This window comes from Halichoerus grypus, chromosome 5, assembly GCF_964656455.1.
Source record: "Halichoerus grypus chromosome 5, mHalGry1.hap1.1, whole genome shotgun sequence".
NCBI lineage: Eukaryota > Metazoa > Chordata > Mammalia > Carnivora > Phocidae > Halichoerus > Halichoerus grypus.
This window is the reverse complement of record NC_135716.1, coordinates 116704026-116714136: the sequence shown is the minus strand read 5'-3', so window position 1 is coordinate 116714136 and position 10111 is coordinate 116704026.

Genomic DNA, 10111 nt, shown 5'->3' with positions numbered 1-10111 from the left:
AAATAAAACAAAACAAAAAATAAGACTAGTAAAATTAAAATAAGATAAAATAAAACATTAAAATCCTATCCATTCTTTAAGACTCAGATTGATTCCCTAAATCCATCTTTAGCCCTGACTCAGAATTCCTTGCTCCTTCTGTCTGGCTACCGCATATTTTTATTACAGCATTTATCACCTTGTATTCTAGATCTTCATAGGTCAATCTTCTTCACTAAACTGTAGATTTCATAAGGACAAGCACTTTTTTATCTTCTGAGCTTATCACAAAGCAAATCCCCTGTAAATATTCCAGGAACAAGTCTTAAGACTATATGACGTGTATATACAGTCATAACTTATAACTTATTTATCTTAACTTATATAACTTATTTATCATGCTTTGTTTTATTGCACTTCCAGATATTGTGTTTTCTACAAATTGAAGGTTTGTGACAACCCTGCATTGAGCAAGTCTATTGTCACCATTTTTCCAACAGCATTTGCTGACTTCATGTCTCTGTGTCACATTTTGGTAATTCTTGTAATATTTCGAAATATTCATTATTATTATATTTGTTACCATCATCTGTGATCAGTGAACTTTGATGTTAATATTGTAATTGTTTGGGGGCAACATGAACTGTGCCCATATAAGATGGTAAACATAATTAATAAATATTTTGTGTGTTCTGGCTCCCCAATGACTGACTGCCCCAGCCATTCCTCCATCTCTCGCCACCTCCTCAGGCCTCCCTGTTCCCTGAGACACAACCAATATTGGGTTAGTCCAGTTAAGAAACCTATAGGGGCCTCTGGGTGTTCAAGTGAAAAGAAGAGTCACATGTCTCTAACTTTAAATCAAAGGCTAGAAATGATCAAGCTTAATGAAGAAGGCATGTCAAAAGCCAAGATAGGCTGAAAGCTAGGCCTCTTGTGCTTAACAGTTAGCCAAGTTGTGAACACAAAGGCAAAGCTCTTGAAAGAAATTAAAAGTGCTACTCCAGAGGACACATAAATGTTAAAAAATAAAACAGCCTTATTGCTGATAAGGCATTAACTACAGCCCGGATGATGGCAAATCTGTTTATAACATGGTTTACTGAATGTTTTAAGCCCACTGTTGGGACCTGCTGCTGAGAAGAAAGTGTTCCTTTCCAAGATATTCCTGCTCACTGACAATGCACCTGGTTACCCAAGAGCTCTGATGGAACTGGACAATGAAATTAATGTTGTTTTCATACCTTCTAACACAACATCTACAGCCCATGGATCAAAAAATCATTTTGACTTTAAGTCTTATTATTTAAGAAATATGGGTCTTAAGGCTATACCTGCCTCTGATGAATCTGGGCAAAGCAAATTGAAAACCTCTGGAAAGAATTCACCATTCTAGATGCCATTAAGAACATTGGTGGGATACCTGGCTGGCTCAGTTGATAGAACATGTGACTCTTGATCTCAGGGTTGTGAGTTCAAGCCCCATGTTGGGTTTAAAAACAACAACAAAAAACAAACAAACATTCGTGACTCATGGAAAGTGGTCAAAATATCAATATTCACAGGAATTTGGAAGAAGTAGATTCCAACCCTCATGGATGACTTTGAGGGATTCCAAGTGGAGGCAGTAATTGCAGATGTGGTGGAAACAGCAAGAGAACTAGAAGTAGAAGTGGAGTCTGAAGATGTGACTGAACTGTTGCAGTCTCCTGGATGAAGCATTGCTTCTTATGGATGAGCACAGAAAGTGATTTCTTGAGATGGAAACTACTGGTGAACATGTTGTCAAGATTGTTGAAATGACAACAAAGAATTTAGAATATTCCATAAACTTAGTTGATAAAACAGTGGCAGGGTTTGAGAGAATTGACTCCAATTTTGAAAGACGCTTTATTGTGGGTAAAATGCTATTAAACAGCATTGCATACCAAAGAGAAATCATTCATGAAAGGAAAAATGGATCAATGTGGCAAAAATCACTGTCATTTTAAGAAATTGCCACAATCACCCCAAACCCTTCAGCAACCACCACCCTGATCAGTCAATAGCCATTGACATCAAGGCAAGACCCTCCACCACAAAAAAGATTATGACTCACTGAAAGCTCAGATGACGGTTAGCACTTTTTACAATATTTTAAATTAAGGTATGTACATGGTTTTTCAGACATAATGCTATTGCACACTTAACAGACAGTAATATAGTATACACATGACTTTTATATGCACTGGGAAATCCAAAAATTCATTTGACTTTATTGGGATATTCACTTTATTGTAGTGATCTGGAACTGAGCCTGAAATATCTCTAAGGAATGGCTATAATGTGTTTTCCCAGAAGACTGCTTATTCTTCCCAATTATAAAAATCTAGTCTTCTGGATTAGGAAAAGGAAATTTTAATATGAGAAATATGTGAGAATCTGGTTTTTGCACTGGAATTTTCACCATTTATTTTTAATAGTCTTCCATTGATGGAGGGCTTGACAGATTATGAGTTGGCCTCTTTACCAGAGGAAATTATATGTCCTCAAAAATACAGTATAGGGGTTGTAAATATGGCTTGGGAAGCAGAACAGGGTTTCAGCTTGGTTCTGACATCTATTAGCTGTGGACTTTGGGCAAGGTATTAAGATTCAATTTTCTCATTTGTAAAATAAGAAAAGTATCTATTCATAGGTTTATTATGAGTATTAAATGAGTTGACAGATTCAAAGAACGTCACATAGTGCTTGGCACATAGTAAATGCTCAGTAAATATTATTTGAAAAGTTAAGGAATGACACTCTATCTTGGGTTCTGTTCACCAGAAAGATCCTGAGACAAGGATTTGTGTACAAGCAATTTACTAAGGAAATTCTTGAAGAAAAAAAAGTAAGGGAGAAGAAGCAGGACAGGGAAAGAAGAAATCAAGCAGGTGTGCTGATTACAGGCAAAGTCCAATGGAAGTGGTTTCAGGCTGATCCCATAGGGATCTTTAGTGTATAAGTTACATCTTGGAATTTGTTTCAACCTGAAGCAAAGGCACTAAGATTTCATCTCTGCACCTGTTATTCATTGGCCAAGGACCACCTGGGAAGATGTAAGCTACCGCTGGCTGTCTGCATAAATGGACAAAGCAACTCCAGTAGCCTAATGGTCATTCTCCAGAGAAGAGTTGTCTCATTGTGGGCAACTGGAAGCAAAAGCACCCTGATGCAAGGGGAGAAGGAGCATTCAGGAACAGTAAAAGGAATATGAGCGGATTGGGGCAGAGCACCAAGAGTATCTACCATCATACCCCAAGGTGTAACCAACCAGGAAAAATATAGCTCCCCCTATGTCTTTCTCTCTCCTGGTTATATAAACTTGGACAATTTACTTAACATCTCCGGTCTCTGTTTCACCATTTGTAGAAGGAGGATGATAATATTATCTCAAAGAGTGATTATGAAAATAAATGGACCAAAAACCATGAGATACCTAGGAATAAACCTAACCAAAGAGGTGAAAGACTTGTACTGTGAAAACCATAAAACACTGATGAAAGAAATTGAAGATGACAAAAAGAAATGTGAAAACATTCCATGCTCATGGATTGGAAGATCAAATATTGTTAAAATGTCTATACTACCCAAAGCAATCCACATTTAATGCAATCTCTATTAAAATACCAACTGCATTTTTCACAGAGCTAGAACAATTCTAAAATTTGTATGAAACCACAAAAGACCCCCAATAGCCAAAGCAACCTTGAAAAAGAAAAGCAAAGCTGGAGGCATCACAATTCCAGACTTCAAGTTATATTACAATAAGCTATAGTACTGGCACAAAAAGACACACATATCAATAGGACAGAATAGAAAACTCAGAAATGAACCCATATGGTCAATTAATCTTTGACAAAGCAGGAAAGAATATCCAATTAGAAAAAGTCTCTTCAATAAATGGTGTTGGGAAAACTAGATGGCAACATGTAGAAGAATGAAACTGGACCACTTCCTTACACCAAACACAAAAATAAATTCAAAATGGATTAAAGACCTAAATGTGAGACCTGAAGCCATAAAAATCCTAGAGGAGAACACAGGTAGTAACCCCTTTGACATTAGCCATAACAACTTCTTTCTAGATATGTCTCCTGAAGTAAGGAAAACAAAAGCAAAAATAAACTATTGGGATTTCATAAAAATAAAAACCTTCTGCACAGTGAAGGAAACAATCAACAAAACTAAAAGGCAACCTTTAGAATGGGAGAAGATATTTGCAAATGACATATTGGATAAAGGGCTAGGAGCCAAAATCTACAAAGAACTTATTAAATTCAACACCCAAAAAATAAATAATCCAGTTAAGAAATGGGCAGAAGGCATGAACAGACATTTCTCCAAAGAGGTCATATGTCTGACAAACAGACACCTGAAAAAATGCTCAACATCACTCATCAGCAGGGAAATACAAATCAAAACCACAATGAGATACCACCTCATACCTGTCAGAATGGCTAAAATTAACAACAAGGAAACAACAGTTGTTGGCGAGGATGTGGAGAAAGGGGAACCCTCTTACACTGTTGGTGGGAATGCAAACTGGTGCAGCCACTCTGGAAAACAGTATGGAGGTTTCTCAAAAAGTTAAAAATACAACTACCCTACAATTCAGAATTGCACTACTAGGTATTTACCCAAAGAATATAAAAATACTAATTCAAAGGGATATATGCACCATGATGTTTATAGTAGCATTATCTACAATAGCCAAATTGTGGAAAGAACCCAAATGTCCATCGACTGATGAATGGGTAAAGAAGATGTGGTATATATATATAATGGAATATTATTGAGCAATAAAAAAAGAATGAAATCTTGCCATTTGCAACAACATGGATGGAGCTAGAGTGTATTATGCTAAGTGAAGTAAAAGTCAGAGACAGACAAGTACCATATGATTTCACTCATATGTGGAATTTAAGAAACAAAACAAATTAGCAAAGGGGAAAAAAAAACAGAGAGGCAGGCAAACCAAGAAAAAGACTCTTAACTATAGAGAACAAACTGATGGCTACCAGAAGGGAGGTGGGTGAGGGAATGGGTTAAATAGGTGCTGGGGATTAAGGAATGTATTTGTTGTGATGAACCCCAGGGTTGTATGGAAGTACTGAATCACTATATTGTACACCTGAGACTAATACTACACTGTATGTTAACTGAAATTTAAATAAAAACTTAAAAATTTTTAATGTAAATTAATAAAAATCAAATAAAAATTTTAAATAAATCGGTTCTTGAAAAGTAGCAGAGTATCTGACCTAGAATGGATACACAACAAATATTAGTTCTCCCTAATTCTTAACAGATTTATATATATATAAAGAGTGGATTATAGAGATCACTTTGAATACACGAATTTGTAAGTACTTCCTCCTGGCATAAAATTCTTTGGACAAACTTTCTGTTGAAAGCAATTTTATTCAAAGGATTTTTCTCCTTATGGTTTTTTCAATTCTTCTGATTACATGAAGAGAAATTCTTCAATTTAGGAGTCCTACGTTACAATATTTCTGTATCCACTAACCTTACAACTTCTAAAAAGAAAGGGGTGCCTTGGGCTCAGGGCATAGCTAATTTAACAAATAGCCGCCGAAGCAGCAGCCAGGAAGAGTAAGGAGGGGCCGGCTCAGTGTTGGTGAGCAGGAAGCCATTAGAAGACGTCATACTGGGCTAAAAGCCAGATGTCCCTGGTTTGAGCTTTGCCACTTACCTTCCTAGGATATGTGTTCTCTTCTAAAACATCAGTGGTTCAACTAGATGGTCTGTCAGGTACCTTCCAGCACCAAAATTCTACTACATGGATATTCAAAATCTCAACTCCTAAGTCCTGAAATTTAGAGGGCTTCCTATGTATAAAATGTATAGAAGTTCAGAGAAGGGAAATGACAGGCTGGATTGAGGAAGTAGAATTCAAGCTAGATATTGAAGAATAAGCAAGAACTAGAAAAATAAGTGTGGTCTAGGGCATAATAGTGGAAAGTAAAAATAATTTTTCACAAAATATGAAACTTTTTTTGATTAGAGGGAAAGATTTATTATAGATAGTATTAGGAAATAAAACTAGAAATTACAAATTGACCAGACTGTGGTATATTCTGAATAGTAAGGACAGAATTGTGCCAATCTAAAGATAATAATAAGCTCTTGAAGAATTAGAGAAAGGAAGGGCTCCTGGTTGGCTCAGTCAGTAGAACATGCAGCTCTTGATCTCAGGGTTGTGAGTTCAAGCCCCATGTTTGGTGTGCAGTGTATTTAATTTAAAAAAAAAAGATTTTGAGAAAGGAAAGGTGGTATTGTACATAAGATAATTTGGTGATATGCAAGATGAACTGGAGCCAGAAGTTATTGTTGGCTAAGAAATCTGTAAGAAGGCTGCCAAATTGCCTGGTTATGAGATGAACTATCCTTAAAAATTGAGGGGTTTATACCATTAGATTAATATTGTAAAGCAATTAGTTGAATGGGCATAGTTCCTCTAACAGTGAGAGAAAATGGAATCATCTCCATCTGTCCATCCCCATGTAGAGAACGTGTAGGAAAGTAGACTTCCCTTGATTATGTACGACTATATAGCTCTTTACAACCATAAATACATCTCCTTTTGGGTTTGAATATGCACATTTGGGAGTAGGGAAAGGAAAGAGTTTAAGTACCACTTTGTGAAACAGAAAAAAATATTTGGAGTTCCAGGAATTTAACAATCCTGGAAGGAAAGAGTGAGAAGCAGAGAGTGAGGGAAGGAAAGGGAGAGCTGGGCACTAGGTACAAAAAAGGATATGAGATCCCCTTAATTGTGGCATGTTCCAAGAACATAAAAGAACATGTGATTTCACATTGTTCCCCACTTAATGTATTGGGCTTTAAAGTGACAAAAAAACAAAAACAAAAACAAAAACCAGCCATTTCCCTTTCAGAGATTGGAACTGATTTGGAAATAGACCTGGGAGTCAGGTCACCAAAATATTGACTATATCAATGGTGAAGCTGGACTAATAAATATGACTTGACCTAAAGCCACAATTGGGATTTCTAATGCTTCTCTCCAAGTCTAGAACTCAGACACTTCCTGTGCCATCCCCAAAACATAGTCTGCAAAACACAGCCTGCAAAGTTATCTGACTAGGTATGGAGAGAATCACAACCTCACATAAAATGGACATTAGTCTTAGGGAAAGAGACTGGTTTCCAGATCTGGCTCTAGAAGGCAGGAATGGACCCTGACCCATGTGTGCTTAGCACAACAAATCTAGAATAGAACACATATACTGTGGACTGGCAGATCCAAAGGAGAAGGAGGAAGAAGTATCATTCCATCCAGGAAATCAAAAGTGAAATCATAGACCACATGCTTGCCTCAATATAACAATCCAAATCCTCTTCCCATAAGGAAAGAAATGCTATTATTCTCTTAGCATGTGATTGCCTCATAAAAGTCCCATATGAAGAAACCTCTGTCAATATGGTAATCAGAAGTCTCTCTCCCTGGATAATTCAGAGTTGTTCAGTGAAATTTCCAGAAAAGAGGAAAATCTGAGATGGGATGTTAAAAAGAAAGAAAGAACATCAAATTAGTATCCCATTTTCTTAACTTAACATTCAACCTGTGAGGAATACAGGAATTTCTCTCATTGATAAATTTAACTTGGGAAAAGACAAATCTGTTTCTTTTATAGCTTTTGGGAAACAGTGTTACTTATTCAAATGTGAATCCACTTTGGTTTAACACAGCCAATAAAATGTGTGTCAGAGACAGAATGAGAGTAGGATAGGGAATTATTAACACAGTAAGGTAAATTTTCCTGAGATCCTAAATGCACAACCAAGCTGTTAATACTGCATAACAGAAAGTGTTACCCACTGGAATCAATTATTATTCAAATTTTACCAACTATTTTCCTTTCGGAGTTAAGATCTAAAAATTAAACTTTACAAAAACTGTATTTTGAAGTTGAATAAAGATTTTTTATATATATTAAAGGTTTTATACAGAAACAATTCATAGTAATTATATTTGCAAAAAAAATTACCAATTTTGTAGTATTGCTTGTATCAACACAGAGATCTTATTAAAAAGTGAAATAAAAAGTAATACCACCAAATCTGAAATTACTATATGATATTTAAGGACATTGGGAAGATTTAAGCAAAAGAGCCCCAGCATTAAATGGTCCAAATATCCCCAATCTGGTGTATAATCAAAGAGGAAACTAAAATCAAAAACTATGTAATAATAAATGTCAAATACATCAGTGAAATAAAACAGGCTATCTAGACTGGAGTATGTTATGTTAAAACTTGTGGGACATGGCCAAAATAATATCCAATGTACTTGTAGTATTTATTCCTAAGCAACAATAAAATAAAAATAAATTAGCCTACAATCAATATAAGAATCTAGAAAAATAACTACATTACAAATCTAAAATGAAAGCAATGACTAATAATAAAAGAAGTTAATGAAATAATGAGCACCACCAACAATAATAATCAAAAACATCAAAAATAGTTTTTTAAATGTATAATTTCTGGGGCTAGTGAAGGTATAGGGAGAAAACTTTGTCTTACATTATATAATCCCCCAAATAGAAACATAAATACCTCTAAATGTTCACCAATGAGAGAACTCTTAAATGACAGTTAATCTATATCATAAAATTATATTCATTATTGTAAAATAATGAAAAATAATAATAAATAATTAAAAGAATGAGATAATTCTATATGAACTACCATATACTAGGTTTCCAAATTTCATCCATGTACATACCAACTTCAGGATTGCTGTCATGTTCATATAACCATTCTACAATTTTCTTAATATGTTTAAATGTTTCTAAATAGATGTTTACATTTTCTAAATATATGTTTAAATCTTAATATATGTTTCATTTGAAAAAAGAAAAATAACCTGGTATCATTATAACAGTAATATCTGTGAGATCATCAGTTTGATATGTTGGTTAACAACTGTATTTTTCAAAGTTCCTTGTCCCAGTAATAGATAAGGAAACCCAACCCTTTTGAGTGCCCTAAGTGAGCCTGTTTGCCTGAGCAGGATTTTGTTTAGACCAATTTAGCAAAGTCCTTTCTGATTTGTGACCAACCAGCTTCTGCCCAGGATGTCTACTCAGGTTGAGTTGATGGAGACAGTGGCCCTTGTGGCTGGACCAGCCAACCGAAAATCTGTAAGGGGCAGACTAGCAATGAACAGAGATGGCTATGAGACACCAGAGTAGCTCCCCATCTTCCTTTTTATGAAGAGTATTATAAATTCAACAAGGGATATAGATGGAAAATAAGTCAAGAGCATACATTTGTCTCTAATTCCATGGAGATCCTTTTTCAGGACCCATGAAGCATCATTCCTTTCTGTGCCACCAGGAACAGAGGGAGACTGTTACAAATACTCATCTATTTTCATGGAGCTGCATGTGCCCAGGTCTTGCAGGGAGCTTTTCCTAATTCCTCTGGCAAAGATGAAGCATCTTTCCTCCAACCTTATAACCAAGAGTTTCCCAACTTTGTTGAGGGAGTAATAGCACCTCCTCAAATATCATGCAAATGCCAAGGGGATCTGAGTCCCTCAGGTTTCTCTAAATTTCAAAGGTTTTGGACAAGCTTCTGTTTAGCCATTGTGATATATCATTATTTGGGGTTAAAATGATAACCATTCACTAATTTAGTCAGTCCATCAGTCAAAAACAATTTTCTGAGCACCAACTCTACAAGATGGGTGCATGCTTGGTTTGCTTGAAGCCCCTCAAGCTAGAATTCAAGGAGAGGTGGGGGGCAATAGAAGAGAGGTCAGCAAGGGAACCAGGGCAAGACTGCCTCAGATATATTTCTTAATGCTCAGCGCCTACGCCCTCTAAGTAATCACATTTCCCTGGAGTTGCCAGTATAACAGCTCCATCCTGTATCTTGTACAACATATTAATTTCATAAATGTAAAATTACCCCATAATATTCCTGAAGGAATGGAAGGACGGTGTAGGATGCTGCCTAAAAGGGCAAAGTCTGGGCACATGTGATAAAATGCCTCTTGTAAGGATGTTGCTTGTTCAGAATGCAACATGATTACTCTCCTACTGAAACTCTTAATTTA